The sequence below is a fragment of the Zalophus californianus genome, chromosome 13 (assembly GCF_009762305.2).
Source record: "Zalophus californianus isolate mZalCal1 chromosome 13, mZalCal1.pri.v2, whole genome shotgun sequence".
NCBI lineage: Eukaryota > Metazoa > Chordata > Mammalia > Carnivora > Otariidae > Zalophus > Zalophus californianus.
Genome location: NC_045607.1, coordinates 38,100,628 through 38,118,537, shown reverse-complemented (window position 1 = coordinate 38,118,537; position 17,910 = coordinate 38,100,628). Strand labels below are relative to the sequence as shown.

At 45.5% G+C, this 17,910-nt stretch overlaps 1 long non-coding RNA gene across 1 annotated transcript; it reads left to right on the top strand.

The window, feature by feature from the left end:
• The first annotated feature begins 5 nt into the window (after positions 1-5).
• On the top strand, positions 6-17,212 carry LOC113934252. The gene is made up of 3 exons (XR_003523604.1): positions 6-320; positions 4,302-4,532; positions 16,481-17,212. It is a non-coding gene; the product is annotated as an uncharacterized LOC113934252 (long non-coding RNA).
• The last annotated feature ends 698 nt before the right edge of the window (positions 17,213-17,910 follow it).

Below are 17,910 nucleotides of genomic sequence, written 5' to 3'. Positions count from 1 at the left end.
ACTCGGGAGGGGGCTGAAGGGGGCGGAACCGTCCCGAGGGCGGCTGGCAGCTCGGGAGCTCAGCGCCGCGCTCTAGGGTTCCCACACCGACCTCCTCCCGAGCCCTCGCCGTGTGGCTTCGGTCGCTACCGAGCCGCGCCTCCTCCGCTTCCTTCGCCTCCTCCTGGCTGCCCTCGAGAGGCGCCGCCACTTCCTGCGGTGCTGAAGGGCTGGGGTATGGGCCTGGGCCTACAGCGCGGCGGCGCAGAGAGCCGGCTGGTCGTTGACTTGAGGTGTTGAGGGGTTGGGGGCCGCGATGGCGCTCCCCCTAGGGCGCCTCGGTAGGCCTGATTGGGTCCGGAAGAGGGATGGGGAACGGTTGTCCAGGAAACGGGCTTCAACACCGGGAAGGAGGCGGGACAGCCGCGGAGGGATTCCCTGGGACCTTCGATGCCCCTACCTTGGCGGGGCTAGAGTCCTCTACCAATGCGGGGGCCCAGCAAGGAGGCGCCGCTCACCCTCTCGCCGCGGGAAAGGGCACGAGTCTCCGCTTGTCTGGCTCAGCCTACGGCAGCCAGAGCATCTCCGAGGCCCACCCAGCTCGGTTTTGGATGTGTGGGTGCCTCTTCTAGTGCATCCCGCCCCTCGAGGATACGTGCTTTGAGTGAGAGGGTGGCAAGGAGCCTCTGTAACTCCCTTGCTGGCCTGCAGGAGAGCAGCCAGCTTTGTTTACAGTTTACGTGAGCTCAGACACAATCCCAGGAGGTAGCAATTGTCCCTATCTCACAGATAAAAGAGTCAAGGGTCAGGAAGGTTAAGCTTACCTGAGATCCCACAGCTAGTGAGAGACAGAGGTAGAATTCTGGCTCCAAAACCTTTATTTACCACATATTTGCCCCTGGTTGATTTGCATGTCTGGGTGGGAGGCTTAGGCACAGCAGTCGCTCGGTTCAAATTTGACCCAGAGGCCACTCTTCAGGCACACCTGATGCCTAGTGAGCAGTCCTCACCCCTGAGAAGGACTCACGGAACTGCTGTTATTTATGTGGATGGAGAAGCTGAGGGCTCTGGCAGCCAACTGAAGTGGAGGGAATGATAGCGATAACTAGCATAGCTTGGGAGTTTACTATATGCCAGTCAAGCACAAGCCTAACTGCTTTATATGCATCGTCTCAATCCTAACACTTTCATGTAGGTTCTTGTTACTATCTCCATTTCGCAGATGAGAAAACTGAGGCTCAGGAGTTGACTCTCAGCTGTGATCATATAGAATACTTTCCTCACTTGGCCCTGGACACCAGGCTTTCCTGATCTTCCTCACTTCACTAGTCACTCCTCTGTCTCCCTTGTGGGCTTCTCCTCCTCTTCTCCAGTTGTTGAAGGCCCCAGGCCATAGTCCATGATGCTCTTTTCTGTCCGTTCAGACTCCCTAGGAGTGATTTATAATATCTGTATATAAATGATACAAAATTTCTGCCTTCTGCAGTTGTCCAAGGCCTCAGAATATAGCACATGATGTTCTTTTCTGTCTACACACTCCCTAGAAGTAATTTATAATAATCTGCTGATGACTGAATAATTTCTATCTCTAGCCTAGATCTTCAGACTTATTTTCAAGTGCCTATCTTACCGGCATCTCAAACTCAATACATCCTGCCCCCTGACAACCTACTCCCTATACTATACCCCACTCTCATTCTTAACCTACCTCAGAGAATGGCACCACTGTTCAGCCAGTTCCTCAAGCCAAAGCCTAAAAGGTGTCCTTGATGTGCCTCTCTTATGCTAAAATGCCATTTCCAGTCCCTCAGCAAGCCTTGTCAGTGCTACATTTAAATCATCAGAATTAACCACTTACTAATTCTGCTATAACTGTCTTGGACCAAGCTACCACCATCTTGGCCTGGGTTATAATGGTAGCTTCCTAATTGGTCACGCTGCTTTCACCTCCTCCCTGTCCCCTCCCCAGTCTGTTCTCCAAACGGCATCTAGGAAGATCTTTGTAAGCATAAATCAGATCGTGCCATTTTATTCAAAACAAAATCCAAATGTGTAGGAGCCCTATCTAATTGGTTCCTATCTCTCTTCCCCACCCACATCTGTCACTCTCTACCATGTTCTACCTGCTTTAGCCACACTAACCTAATTGCTATTCTCTGGAATTTGCTTATTTCTTCCTGCCTCAGGGCCTTTGTACTTGCTATTCACTTAGTCTGAAATACTCATCACCCATATTTAATTCAGATCTCTCAAATGTCACCTTAAGAGAGAGGTCTTCTCAGACTATCCTATATAGAATAGTCCCCCACCCAAATCTACTTAACCTGCTTGATTTTTTTCAGAGCATGTATCACTACCCAACACTATATTTATTGTTGTCTGTCTCCCTCACTAGAAGATCAGCTCCATGAGTGCAGGAACTCTTTGCTACTATATCCTCAGTTCCTGGAACTGAACTAGTACATAGTGGACACTGAGTAAATATTTGTTAAAATACCTGTTAAATGAATGCTTACGATCATCTTGATTATGTGGGAAGGGGAGAAGGGAAGAACTATTGCTAAGTTATTTTATTTTATTTTATCTTATTTTATTTTAAGAGAGAGAGAAAGCGCGCACACACAGGGAAAGGAGGGCAGAGGGAGAGGGAGAGAGAGAACCTTAAGTAGGCTCCACACCCAGCACAGTGCATGACACAGGGCTCGATCTCACGACCCAGAGATCATGACCCGAGCCAAATCAAGAGTTGGATGCTTAACCGACTGAGCTACCCAGGTACACCGCTAAGTTATTTTAAATTTATTATTTCTTTATATAATTTTAGAGAGAGAGTGCTTGGTGGGGGGTGTGGAGCAGAGAGAGAGAGGGATAATTTTTTGGGGGGGTTTCCTTTTTTTTAATTTTAAGTTCAATTAATTAACAATATAGTGTATTATTAGTTTTAGAGTTAAGTGATTCATCAGTTGCATACAACACCTGTGCTCATTCCATCACGTGCCCTCCTTCATGCCCACCACCCAGTCACCCCATGCCCCCTCCACCTCCCCTCCAGCAAGCCTGTTTCTTTCCTATGCTTAAGAAGTCTCTTGTGGTTTGTCTCCTGAGAGAGGGATAATCTTAAGCAGGCTCCATGCCCAGCACGGAGCCTGACATGGGGCTTGATCTCACAACCCTGAGACCATGATCCTAAGATCATGACCTGAGCCAAAGTCAAGAATTGTATGCTCAATGGACTGAGCCACCCAGGCACCCCATCCTGCTAAGTTATTTTTTTTAAGATTTTATTTATTCATTTTGACAGAGAGAGAGGGAACACAAGCAGGTGGAGTGGGAGAGGGAGAAGCAGGCTTCCCGCCGAGCAGCAAGCCCGATGTGGGGCTCCATCCCAGGACCCTGGGATCATGACCTGAGCTGAAGGCAGATGCTTAATGACTGAGCCACCCAGGCACCCCCCGCTAAGTTATTTTAAACACATAAGTTAAGAGTTGTTCACCAGGGAATTGGTCGAGGTGAAGCTGACCTCAACAGCCTATGCCTAGAAGAAAATGCCTGTCCAATGAGTGAGGGTGGGTCTAAATAGTCCCCCATCTGAAAACTGAGAGGAGGGGGAAATGGAGATACGTCTTCCACGTATCCATATAATGGCCCGGAGACAGAATGGAGGGGAGGGAGGTTAGGGGTCACAGACTTATCCCAGGATCCTCTCTGTGGCCAGGAAGCAAGGAAAAGAAACACTTGCTGTAGATTCCTTGGGACCACGAAGAGCCAGTGAGGTTCCCACCAGCCTTATCAGCACCCCCACCCACATCTAGAGGTGCCTACAATCCATAAATTTTTTGCTTCAGAAGGTCTAGAAGGTCAGAAACATTCAGAACAATATTCTGCAGCTGTCCAAACAGGAACTGGTCTTAGAAACAGAGAGACAGACCCAAGGCAACCTTCGCCACCTCTTCCCCCTTTCCACTTTGTCAGGTGGAAACTAATCCGCATCAGAGGAGATACCTGGAGAGGAAGTTGCAGGGCTGACTGGTCAAAAACTGAAATCTGGGTTTTGTAGTTTGCGTGTTCAGTGCTGATCTGCCCAGAGCCACCCAGCTCCTGCTTCTCCCTGCGGGCTGCCTTCAGCTGGTTAGCGGCATTTCCTCTGCGCCCTTATCTGCACCTGTCAGTTTACATTTCTCTTTCACCTCAGTAGATCAGAAGGACATGGAATAGTGCCTGGCACATGGTAGACCATTATTTCAAGGATCTGTTGCTGCATAAGATACCACCCCAAAACTTAGTGTCTTCAAACTAACAGTTTCTTTCTCCTAATCATGTAGGTTGACTGGCAGTTCTGCTTCACATGGGCCCAGGCACAGCTGGAAGTTCCAAAATGGCTTCCCTCACCCGGTGGGCAGTTTGTGCGGGCTAGAGGCTGCCTTAGAATGGTCGTGGGTCAGGGGCCTTGGCTCTTCTCCACTCGGACCTCTCCATAAAGGCCTTTCACATGACTGCTTGGGTTGCCTCACAAACTGGAGGGTGAGTTCCAAGAAGGAGCATTTAAAGACAAGGTAAGAAGATGCAAACCCCGTAAGGCCCAGCCTTCAGTATCACTCATTTGGGTATTTTAGTTAACTTATTGGGCAGTCTAAACTCAAAGGGAGTAGATGTGTCTTCCTCTTTTTGGGTGGAGGAGTAAAGAATCTGCAGCCCTCTTTTTTAAACCACTGTAGTTCGCCCAGTGGCCACAACTTATTTAGATTTTCCCCACATGTAGAATACATTAATCTCCTCCCAGATCCTCCAAAGGCTGAGCCTATTAAGACTTCAGGCTCAGGCTCCAGGTCAAGAATTTCATCATCTAAATCAGGTCCAGATGATTCCTCAGGTTCAGAGTCCTGCAAACTATAAAACAAGTTCCCTTCATCCTCTTCCTGAGCAATTCAGTCCAAAAGCCATTAGGTAGGGATGAGCAAGGTAGGAGTCTAAATCTTATAGACAGTGTGTCAAAGCCCAACCAAATGAAGAGAGAGGATGGGGTGATGAGTGGGGAGGGTGGCAGCCTTAAGTAGGGTACAGGGTGCAGGGTGTCAAAGCCCAAGCAGAGTAGAGGGCATCCATGGGTGGTTAGGGTACTAGTGAATTAGGGCAGCGCAGGCCAGGGTGTTAGAGCCCAAGTGGGATGAGGAGATTGTTAAATACAGGGAGACTGATTAGAAGTAGCTATATAGGGGCGCCTGGGTGGCTCAGTTGGTTGGGCGACTGCCTTCGGCTTAGGTCATGGTCTCAGGGTCCTGGGATCAAGCCCTGCATCGGGCTCCCTGCTCAGCGGGAAGCCTGCTTCTCCCTCTCCCACTCCCCCTGCTTGTGTTCCCTCTCTCGCTGTGTCTCTCTCTGTCAAATAAATAAATGGAATCTTTAAAAACAACAACAACAACAAAACACACACACAAAAAAGAAGTAACTATATATGGCTAATGAGAGTCACCTAAGTTTCTGACTGTCAGAGAAGGGAGTTACAAATATAGATAAGGACAAAACTAAAATGAACTCTTTGACGCTTTATTGGAATTAGAGAAATTGGTGTGAATTCATGGTTTTCAATATATAGATAGATAATGAAATAAATATAGGGGTTTGTGTGTGTGTGTATATATTTACATGTAAATATGAGGAAATACCTGGGAGAAGTGCTGGGAGCAGAAACTTCCCAATAGCAATGAGCATATCTAATGCTCAAATCTTGGTTTCTAAACAGCATTTTCCAATAAAAGGAACTAAATATTCTTGGAGAAAAGCCTGATTTCAGGAATGGACCAGGGATATTACAAGATGAGCCTAGAAAATCATATACCAAAAAGTAAGAAGGGCTCAAAGAATAGTGAGTATGTGTCAAAATAACACATAAATCAGTTTGAAGGAGCTCCCATTGGCCAAGTCTGGAACAATTTGAGCATGAAAATAAATATTGATAGGAACAGTTTACAGCCAATTGAACAAAATAAGAAACCATGAGTTCATACTGATATAAATAAAGAAATGAACATTTGATGATAACAAGATATTTACATAATTTCAAAGTATCTCCTCCACAAAATCCTTACAATTTCAATTGGAAACATTAGAAAAATCCAAATTTTGAAACATTCTAGAAAATAACCATCCTGAAATCTTAACAAATATCAAGTTCATGACAGTCAAGGAAAGACTGGGGAACTGTTCCCCACTGGAGGGGACTAAAGAGAAATGACAACTAAATGCAACACTGATTCTGAAGTGGATCCTTCTGCTGTAAAATGTTTTGAGGATGACCAGTGAAACTTGAATGGGGACTAAGGATAAGATGATACTATTGTATCAATGTTAATTTCCTGATTCTGATGGTTGTATTGTGGTTATGTTAGAAATATACATATGAGATTTGGGGGGTAATATGACATCATGTCAGAAGCTTACTCTCAATCCAAAAAAGTATTTGTACTAAACTTGCAAGTTTTCTGTAAGTTACCTACCCCCCACCCATACATCCGATATACAATGGAAAGACCAGAACAGAAAAATCACAGTAGACACTCCCACGTAGAAAGGAGGTAATAATAGGCACCGGTCCTTAGGGAATCTGAGATCCAAGCGTGCATGTCACCAAGTCCCCCTTCTCCAGAGGCAGGCAATGTGATAGCTCCCATTCCTACTGTTCATCATGCTTTATGGTTGATTTCCTGCCCTGTCCTGATCATTCTTCTTCAACCAGGTTCCAGTCTGCCTGTTTCCTTCATAAAAGACTAGTGCCCAGGGGCACCTGGGTGCCTCAGTCAGTTAAGCATCTGCCTTCAGCTCAGGTCATGATCTCTGGGTCCTGGGATCCAGCCCCGCTTCGGGCTTCCTTCTCAGTGGGGAGTCTGCTTCTCTCTCTCTCTCTCTCTCTCTCCCCACTGCTTGTTCTCGCTCTGTCAAATAAATAAATAAAATCTAGAAAGAAAGAAAGAAAGAAAGAAAGAAAGAAAGAAAGAAAGAAAGAAAGAAAGAAAGAAAGAAAGAAAGAAAGAAAGAAAGAAAGAAAGAAAGAAAGAAAGAGAAAGAAAGAAAGAGAGAAAGAGAGAAAGAAAGAGAGAGAGAGAGAAAGAGAGAAAGAGAAAGAAAGAAAGAAAAAAAAAGAGAAAGAAAGAAAGAGAGAGAGAGAAAGAAAGAAAGAAAGAAAAAGAGAGAGAGCGAGAGAAAGAAAGAAAGAAAGAAAAAGAAAGAAAGAGAAAGAGAGAAAGAAAGGAAAGAGAGAGAGAGAAAGAAAAAGAGAAAGAGAGAGAGCGAGAAAGAGAGAAAGAAAGAAAGAAAGAAAGGAAGGAAGGAAGGAAGGAAGGAAGGAAGGAAGGAAGGAAGGAAGAAAAAGGAAGAAAGAAAGAAAAGAACAAAAGAAAAAGAAAGAAAGAAAGACTAGTGCCCACGACTGGATGCAGCATTCCAGCTGGGGTCCAAGCGACAGAATGAGAGCAGGATCCTCAGTTACCTTCATAATTCCAAATATCATACTTTCATAGATGCCTTCTAACACAATGTTTACTTTTTGATATTCATGTTAAACTAAAAGGCAGGGCTGAAGACAGAGCCCTGAAACAGTGGAAACACCCTACAAGTTGACTTGGATCCTTTAAATACAATCATTGTGCCAATCGGTGTTTTTGACTGCAAAACAGTCACTTACAGCATGGCTTGGCCATGGCTACCACTGCCAGTGAATACTCAACACCACCACTTCAAGACTGTTCAAGCTGCTGCTGCTGTTAACATGTATACTTTCCACACTACCCTTGCCTCTTAGCATCATCCCCTAAAAATTCAAAGTCCTTGGTGAGAGTGGCTGGGCCCAATTCACACACTTCAGTCCTAGCTGCCAGGAAGTGAAAAGGAGAATCTTCTTTCTGCTTCCACGGTGGGAGCCAGGGCACTACAGTCCTCTAATATTGTATTATTTTTAGAAAATTATTCCAAAATAAGGGATTGCATATTGAGGGGACAAATATAATAGCAAAGGTTCACTCCAGTCATTTAGCAGGTTAATTTTCCTCTTAATTGTACTATCATCCAACTCATTTTTCCCATTTTACCCATAAGGATCTCATGGCAGAGATTATTAAAGGCCCTGCTGAAGACCCAGTTTGCCAACAGACTATCGAGTACATCTTTGTGATGTCAGCTCAGGGACCTGCCATAAAAGGAAATTTGATTGCCCTGGCCCTGACTTATTCTGAGAAATCTCTACTTCCTTTATATCTTTAAAAATCTATTCCTGGGTAAATATAGTTTGCAGAATCAACTTTTTCTCTTTGTAATGGACTGGTGTTAATTTTGTCTACTCTTTATTCATTCCTCCTTATGGTAAGAGGAGGTCCACTCTTCCACTATGTGGTTGGTATAGGCTAACCTCAGAACTCAGATACCATATAATTAATTGGGATAGGGCTCCTCAGTGGACTTATATTTGGCCAATCAGAGCACTGTTTCCCTCTGACCATGGTGACTGGTTCAAGGATTGACACACGGTCCAAGGAGGCCAAGAAACAAAGATCGCATCTTCCCTCAGGAATTCTGATTGAGAAATATTGAGAAATACTGAGAAAAAGTTTCTTCCTTTCCTCTGGGGTGGCCATCCTGGAGTTGCCAAGGGTATTAATATTAGTTTTCTAGGACTCTGTAACAAATTCCCAAATACTTGGTGGCTAAAAACAACAGAACTTTATTCTCTCACAGTTCTGAAAGCTAGAAATCCAAAATCAAGAGGCCAGCAGAAGTAGGAGAGTTACAAAAAAAAAAAAGAGGGCAGCAGAGTCCAGCTCGTTCTGAAAGCTCTAGGAAAGAATCTTTCCTTGCTTCTTCTTGCTCCTGGTGGCTCCCAGCAGGCCAGCATTCATTGGTTTTTAGCTGCATCACTCCATTCTGCTTCTGTCTTCACATGGCCTTCTCTGTGTATGCTTCTCTTCTGTTGACGTGTCCTCTCCTCTTTTTGCTAGGACACCAATCACTGGAAATAGGGCCCACTCTAATCCAGTATGACCTCATCTTGACGTAACCAATTATATATGCAAAGACCCTATTTCCAAACAAGATCTATTCTGAGGTTGTAGGTAGACATGAATTTGGGGGGTCCACTATTTAACCCCCTACAGGTATCATGTGGAAAGAGCCTGCCTGAGAATTAAGCCAACACGGGGGCAGGGATATGGGCCCTAGTATGGCCATATTTGATTGCCCCTGGACTGATGAATTACATGAATTGGCAAATTTCCCTTCTTTTCCTCAAGTCTCAGCTTGAAGTGACAGAAAGAAACTGACTACCACCCTGACTTTTGCAAAATTAGAAAATCATTTGCACATGACCAACGTTCCAAACTTCTTCCTACTGCACGTGTCCTCCAAAAGTCTCTGACAGGAATTGTGCAATCCCACTTGGAAGTGGAATGGATTTACTTCATTTACTTCATTTGTCCAGGAAACAAATTTATTTCAAGCAGCTAGATGATTTCTTACAATGTATTCCACCATTATTCCTTTCTTTTAATTTTTATTATGGAAAATTTCAAAAATACACAAAAGTAGGAAGAATAGTATAATGAACCTCAATGTTTCCATCACCCCATGTTTGCTTCTTCTATACCTCCAACTTCCCTCCACCTCCTGTAGGATTATTTCAAAGCAAAACTCAGATACCATGTAATTAATTTATCCTCTTCAACCACTATTCTAAATTTTAATCCCCTCATTACTGCGTTTGAGTTTTGTACCTTGCAAGACAAAGCAAGGCACTTTGAACATAGAAAGTGTATACCAGACGTCTGCTGAATGGAGACCCTGCCATCAGAATTTCTAGTCTATTAAGAGGATAGGACAAGAAGCCCCTCCAGTGCTTACCAGACTTTAATGAAAATCACCGGGGGAGATGTTAAAATGCAGAAGCTACTCGAATATGTGGGAGGGGGTGGGGAATTCTGCAGTTCTAATAAGAACTGCAATGCTGGGGCGCACCTGGGTGGCTCAGTTGGTTAAGTGACTGCCTTCAGCTCAGGTCATGATCCTGGAGTCCCGGGATCGAGTCCCACATTGGGCTCCCTGCTCAGCAGGGAGTCTGCTTCTGCTTCTGCCTCTGACCCTCCTCCTTCTCATGTTCTCTGTCTCTCATTCTCTCTCTCAAATAAATAAATAAAATCTTTAAAAAAAAAAAAAAAGACCTGCAATGCTGTTGGTCTGTCAGTCTCACTTTGAGCAGCCAGATCCTAAACCATAAAGCAAAGGAGAAAAAGACAGGGTGCTGTGTAAGGTAGAGGTGATGGGTCACCAGGCTTAAGAACGAGATTTTTGAATAGTTTATCACAGTTACCCAAATTAATTTTTACAATATTCAAGAGTGAGAATAACACTGAACCAAGCATGGAGGGACCCACAAAAGAAATTTTATAAACTCTAAGAAGGGAAAGCACAGTTACCTATCAGTTCTAGGAAATCTATATGATAGAAAGTGAAAGTGTCTAGCCAGCTTCTGGTGACTCTTTTTCCAAAAACCTTGACCCTCCTGGGACTGGTCCTCCATACCCATTTTTGTACTGTTTGAACCCACCTACCAGCCACAGCTGATTGGACCAAAGGTGAGCATCTGACCTAAGCTGGGCCAGTCAGAGGGTCTCTCTTGAGAATTTGGTTTTGAGATTCAGGATGGTCAGTCAGACCCTAGGTATGGCTGGAATTGAAATTATGTAAATATTCCACCTTCTGCCAATACATAGAGAAGCAAAGAAAACTGATGGAAAGAAAGAGACTACAAAGAGTACCTAGAAATGAAGAGAGCACTACCTACATTCCTTCAGCTTCTTGCCCCATTCTCCTCCTTCCTGAGGCCTAATAGCATTTCTGTGCCTCAGAACCCAATCACCTTATACTGAAATCCTCTAGGTGTTGCATTAGTGAGTTTCAGATCTTTGCAACCAATGAGACTGACAAACAGACATGCTCATGTAACAAGTGGGGACAAAGCCAGAGAGGGAGAAGGGTAAGAGCTGCTGGGCCTAGGAATGCAGGTCAATGTGGGTTTACCAGGCAGGTGGGTAGATGAGAGGTCATCCCTGGCAGGAGTGAAGTCTCAGGAACCAGAAAAGAAACTTCCTGCAGGCAGTGGGCTGGGCCCTGCCTCTGGCCTCCTTTGAGACCACCAGGTCCATGCTGCCTGCCTGGCTGCCACTTCTTGCCTGAGAATTCGCCTCAGCCTTCCTGATCGTGTTCGGACTGACCACACCATAAGGCACCTTGTTTCCACTAACCTTTGAGGGCTGTGGTGTCCCTACTGTAGAGCACCTTGATGGTATAGTCGGTTCCTCCCAAGTGTCTGGGAAGAGCTGCTGCTGGCTGGTTGTTATTCTGCCCATCTTCCTCATCAGCATGCCACTCTGTGAATCTCTAGCCTGGGAGGTGCAAGAAGTTTAGCCCACAGGTAGGTCCTGAAGTCTGTGGCAATGATTCAAGCCCAGCCCTTTTGTTACAGATAGATTAGTAAACTTACTTCTGTTTGCCCAGGACCATCCCATGTCACAGGACCCAGTTCTGGAAAACTGGAGAGCGTTAGTCATCCTAATTTTAAAGCCCTCGGGTCCTCAGTGGAAACCTATTTTAACATTGTGCCTTGAAAGCATCATCCCCGGCCCCTGGGTGGCTCAATTGGTTAAGCGTCTGCCTTCAGCTCAGGTCATGATCCCAGGGTCCTGTGATCGAGTCCCATGTTGGGCTCCTTTCTCTGCAAGGAGTCTGCTTCTCCCTCTGCCGTTCCCCCCACCTCATTCTCTCAATCTCTCTTTCTCTCTCTCTTGCTCTCGCTCTCAAATAAATAAATAAAATCTTAAAAAAAAAAAAAGAAAGAAAGAAAGCATCATCCCAGTTCTGGTAACTCCAGACCTCCAAACTCCACCATCCTGAGGATTCCCACACAACTAGAGTTTCTGAACTGCTTTCTGAAATCACTGCATCTCTACTTACACCTGTAGACCATATGGCAAATTAAGAGCACAGATTCTGGAGCCTCCCATTCACTAATTGGGTGACCTTGGGTAAGTTATCTAAACTCTCAATGCCTCACTGGAAAGTAGTACCAATAATACCATTCCTACTTCATCGTGTTGTTATGAGAAAAGTGAGAATAGTGCCTGACTGTATCAAAGTTGACAATTATTATCATGCCCTTACCCCGATCTAGTCATTGTCTCCTTCCGCTAAGGAGACCCTCACCCCTGGGCATTCTTTCCAGTTTCAGTGGCATGGCACAGACCCAGACATAGGGCAGTGGGCGACCCAGGCTGTCTACAGAGGCTTCACCTGGTCCTCCTCTCCCTGGGCTCTGATGTTGGTCCTCAGAGCAGGGTCTAGTTTCTGTCATTTCTGGGCACAGTCCCTGAAGGGGAACACTCATGGGGCCCTTTAGAAGGACCTAGCAGAAAGGGACCAGGAAAGGACTTCAGTGGCTTGGCTAGCCCTCTGGTGTAGACAGAGGATCCCCATGTCTCTGGTCCCCTGGCATAGTGGTCAGTCTAGTCCCTCAACCTGCTTTCTCAGCAGCCATGCTCTCACACCTGTCAGAAATGAGAATTCCAGAAATGAGAGATTCCAGGCCAGGAGGGACATCCCCTGAGAACTCTGCATACAACTACAGAATGCCTTGAGGACATTTTGTGTGTGCATGTTGGGGGAAGTATAGGAAGTCCCTGTAGCCAGCTATCCCACATGACCATTGACAACTGGAGGTAAGGTCTGTCTGCCCACAAAGGCACCTGACCCATGTTGATTTCTTCCCTCTGTTCACCACGGGAAGTGTATGCACCAACGCAAGCTTTGGATGTCACGATGAAAGCAAATCCCAAAGCCCCGGTGCTGGGTTTCAGGCCCTCTAAGGAGAAAACCCCAGGGGTGCATGGAGGTCTCACCACCTCCCCTTGGGCCAGCCACGCCAGGCCAGCTCTCAAAGGCCTCTTGTGACTGTCCTTTCTCTCATCTTTCCCCACTGTGATAAATGTCCTGGGATTAGCCCTTCTGTGTTTATTGGATGAGCAATTTGTGTCTGTCTGAAAAGCTATGTCTGAATAATGTTTGGCACGAGCTGAAGAAATGTGAGCCTCTGCATTCCCCTCCAGCCAGCTCTCTGGAGCCAGCCCGTCTCCTGCCAACAGGGTTAGACGGCTCTGCAGCTGGGTCCACAGCCTAAACATGTTTGTAGGTGGAGAGAGGGGGAGTTGGTAGGAGGGGAGGGAGGTGCCTGCGGTAGGACCAGAAACCCAGAGGGATGGAAGAGCAGAGCAACTTTAGCAAATCTGCTGATTGTTCTGGAGTCCCTGTAATAATCTGGGGACATCACAGATGCCCATGGTAGTCACCCAGGCCTGAGGACTGGAAAACCAGGGCCCCCTGTGCTGCTCAGGAGCCTGGGTGATTACCTGGGCCCAGAGTCCCAGATGTGAATTACAACAAGAGATACTCAAGGGAGTTCAGTGGGTAGCATGAGGATCCCAGGTCTAAAAGGGGAATTAGTGCTGTGTGCTCTTGAAGTTTGTGTGGGGTGGGGCCAGGTAGGGGGTGTTAGGGTATACTGAGGCTGTTTAAATAGTTCCTGACTCCATCCATTTGGGTCCTGGAACTGGGGAAGAAGCTTGCAGCAATCAGGCGACACAGTTGGGACCAAGAGGGAATTTGGCGGGTGTGGGTGGGTGTGTTAACAACCCCCACCCCCTCACTCCTCCAGCAGCCTTCTGCTGTTCTCCCTCAGCATTCTCCTGCTCTTCTCTTAGGGTGCACATCACTGCTCTCTTGTTCCCTCTGACTCAGCTCTTTCTCCACCTCCACCTCACTCTCCCCAAGTCAGTGATTGGACTGAAGGCAGGACATCATCCATGTGCCCCTAACAGCGAGCACAGAACTGGCCACCAAGGAGGCATCAAAAATGGTGTATTGAGTCTTGATTTTGGCTCAGGTCATGATCTATTGGGTTGTGAGACAGCCCCACTTCAGGCTCTGCACTGGGCATGGAGTCTGCTTAAGATTCTCTCTCTCTCTCTCCTTCTGCCCCTCCCCCTGCCTAAAAAATGGTTTACTAAGTAAAGGAAAGAAGGCGAGGCTGGGAGCTCAGACTTCAGTGGTCACAGACTCACAAGAAGATAGCAAAGAACAAGTGAGACAGAAGTAACAATGCAGGAAATCAGTTCAGAAGTGAGAACATGGCTACAATAACACCATCCTCGGAGTCTGGTCTGGGTCAAGGCTTATAGACCAAGTCATCTTATCAGGAAAGGCCCCTCGAGTCTCTTCTGTATCTGTACATTCATCTTGGTGTTCCACATCATTTCATCCATTTAGTTAATGTGTTTTGAATCCCTACCTGTATCATCCTCTGTAGGATACCCTCTGTCTCCTCAAATAGAAAACAAAACAGGACAAAAAACAGGTGTACCCATACAAGGTAGGAGCAATCTATGCTCTCACAGAGGTGTAGAGAGAAGGTTCTAAACATTCAGGTGAAAAAAAGAGGTTAATTTTACTTGGAAGAGCAAGGAAGTCTTCGTGGGGATGAAGGAGATGCGTTAGACCTGGACCTGGAATGAAGTCTGCACATGTACCCCTAGTGTGCTGTTCATCCCCACCCCCCTTCCCTGCTGTCAATACTCAATCTGGTGTCTATGGCAGATTTTGCTAACTGATTCTTTTACTCTTTCACTAAGCCTGGGTATAGCCACAGAATCCTTCTCAACACAGCAACACAGCCAGATGGTCAGAGCAGGCCCATGAGAGAAGAAAGGCTTTTGTCATCACACCTTGGAACGTGTATACTGTTGAGACATGCAGGGATCACCAACAGAAGGAACAGAGTGAGGAGGGGCACAGTGGTGGGGAGACACTGAACGTGTACAATGAAAGTGAGTGGGTTGAATTAGGGAGCAGTGGACAATGTGTCTGAGAAAGTAGGTTGAGGAATATCTGGATTAGTATCTTGCCAGGTTAAGGAATGGGGGTTTCAGCCTGCAGAAGGCAGAGGCAGAGGCTTGCACAACTGAGCTGTGTTCAGAAAGATAGTCTGGCAGCAGTAGACAGGGTGGACTGGGATGGGGAGAAGCTGGAGGTGGGTAGACCAGCCAGATGACTCTTCCAGGCAACCAGTAATGGAGCCTCCTGTGAGCTCTTGCAGCACTTGGCAAAAGCATCTGTTTAACACTCACCCTACTGTCTCTCTCGGAGCCATCTTTTGACAGCTGGACAGCCCTACAAGCTGCAGGATCCTTGACATCAGGAACTGTTTGCTGCCTCTCTGGGGCCCCAAGGCCTGACATGGTTCTTGGCAGGTGCTCATTATATATTTGTGAATTACTCAATAGGGCAGTGAAAAAAGGACAAGGGTTGTACAGAAAAGGGCACACATTTCTGGGATCACATCCTGTTTAGCAAGTACAGTTCCTTAGGCCTGGACATTGGTACAGCTGTCTTTTGATGTGTGTGGAGAAGTAGAAACATATGCAGGCAGCATGGGCAAGGAAGGAGTCACAGGTGACTCCAAGAAACTAGGAATTGCCTTTTCTGTGTGTGTGTGTGTGTGTGTGTGTGTGTGTGTGTCTTAGGCTTGCCAGAGCTTTTGGCTTTTTAGAGAGAGGTGGACAGACAAATGGGAGACCTCATAATCTTTACTGTCCTAAGGTGCCTTAGGAAGTGTATTAAAACCCTTTTTTGGTGGCAAGTGGCAGAAGTTCAATGCAAGCAAGCCTAGGAGGAGTGGGAAGCTTGTAAGGTTTATTTGGGGACCACCAGAATGAAGGAGTCCAACAATGCCAGACTCTTTCCATCTCTAATGTCTCCTTCTCTCCACATGTCTGTCAGCCTCATTCTCACAACCTGGCTTCCCCCACAGGCTGGAAGCATGGCTGCCAGGAGCCTGGGTCTCTGGCATCTGACAGCTCCCCAGCCAGAGAATCACTAAATGCTTCCTTTCTCATGTCCCAATTTCAGAGATCCCAGGAAAAGACTCTGATTGGCTTGTGTCGGGACCCTGCCCCTGGCCTAACACCTAATGCAGCAGCTAAGGAAGCAGGGTCATCTCAAAAGGAAAAAGCTTCCACCAAAACCTTATAGTTGAAGTGAAAAAGGAGTATTTCACAGAGGTGGAGCTAATAATAATAATCCTGCAGTGCCTGGCTGTTTCAGTCAGTAAAACATGTGACTCTTGATCTTGGGGTTGTGAGTTCCAGCCCCACATTGGGTGTAGAGATTACTTAAAAAAAATCCTGTCTGAGTAGGCGTGAATTAATTCTTCTGCACAACAACCCCAACAGGTGTTTCTGTTGTAGTCATTATTACCCTTTAGAATTATTACTTCAGGAAATCAAGGCACAGAGAGGGTAAGTAACTGTCATAGATCACACAGCTGGTAAATAGAGATGGAGCTGGGATTTAAATCCATTTAATCTAGCTCCAAACCCTATAACTTCCTATATGTTATGTTGCCTATTCACTACAGAAGGAAAGAAAGCAAGGTGATGGGCTGTGAGGAAGGAACCTTGACAATTTCTCCCGGGAAAATTCAAAGCCCAAGCTGAGGAGCCTGTGAGAAGTGATTGGTCCAGTGCCATGGGAATCTAGAATAAGAAACACCACCACCCATCTTAATCTCACTGGAGATATATGAAAAGGACTGTTTCATTGTGACTTTTTTTTTAAGATTTTTATCATTTTTTAAGTTATCTCTACACCCAATGTGGGGCTTGAACTCACAACCCTGAGATCAAGAGCCACACATTCCACCGACTGAGCCAGCCAGGCACCCCTCATTTTGACTTATTTTTTCTTCCATCGTTATTTACTTCAAGTAGAATTAGATAAAGCCAAGAAAAGCAAATGTGAGAACAATGCGGTCCCATTTTCACCTATTAAAAATTTAAGCAGCAGTATAATAGCTATGCTGGCAAATGGTGGGAAGATGGTTTGCTTCTAAATGACTGGTGACTGGATATGGGGCGCCTGGGTGGCTCAGTTGGTTAAGCAACTGCCTTTGGCTTGGGTCATGATCCTGGAGTTCCGGGATTGAGTCCCACAACGGGCTCCCTGCTCAGCAGGGAGTCTGCTTCTCTCTCTGACCCTCTTCCCTCTCGTGCTCTCTATCTCTCATTCTCTCTCTCTCAAATAAATAAATAAAATCTTTAAAAAAAAATAAATGACCAGTGACTGGATAAAGTGGTCCAGCTGGTGGAGAACAATTTATTTGGCCACGGGGGTCAAGAGGTGTAGAAGCTTTCTTTAACTTTGACCTGGTAAACTTACTCTTCAGAAACAGCTCATGGAATCACAAAATAAAACCCAACTAGTGCTGTGTGCAAGAGATACATCTAAAATAGTGTTCCTCAGAAATACTGAAAGTAAAAGAGTAGGAAAAAATAGAAAACAAGAACAAATGCCGTACATGCAAATACACGCAACAAGAAAACAAAGGTTTTGGTATTAATATTAGACACAGTTGAATTCACAGAAAATCAGAAAATAAGATACAGGCAAAAATATTATAATGATAAAGGCAGAGAGCAACAATGAAGATCCGTCATAAGTATTTATGCACAAAATAATATAACATCAGAATTCATAAAACAAAAACAATAGGAAATACATGGAGAAATGGATATAAATACAGTAACAGTAGAAAATTTTAATTCACACCTCTTAGCCCATGACTGGTTAATAAACCATACAAAAAGTAAAGATATAGAGGACTTGATTTGTTCAATTAGCAAGGTAGATTGAATTAAAGCTATCAAGCTCCATATCTTGAAAACCTGTTAAGTATCCATGGATCATTAACAAACAACCACACGTAAGGCCGTAAAAAACGAACAAAAAAACCTCAATACATTTCAAGAAGTAGAATGAATACAGATAACAGTTTCTTTTCACAATGCA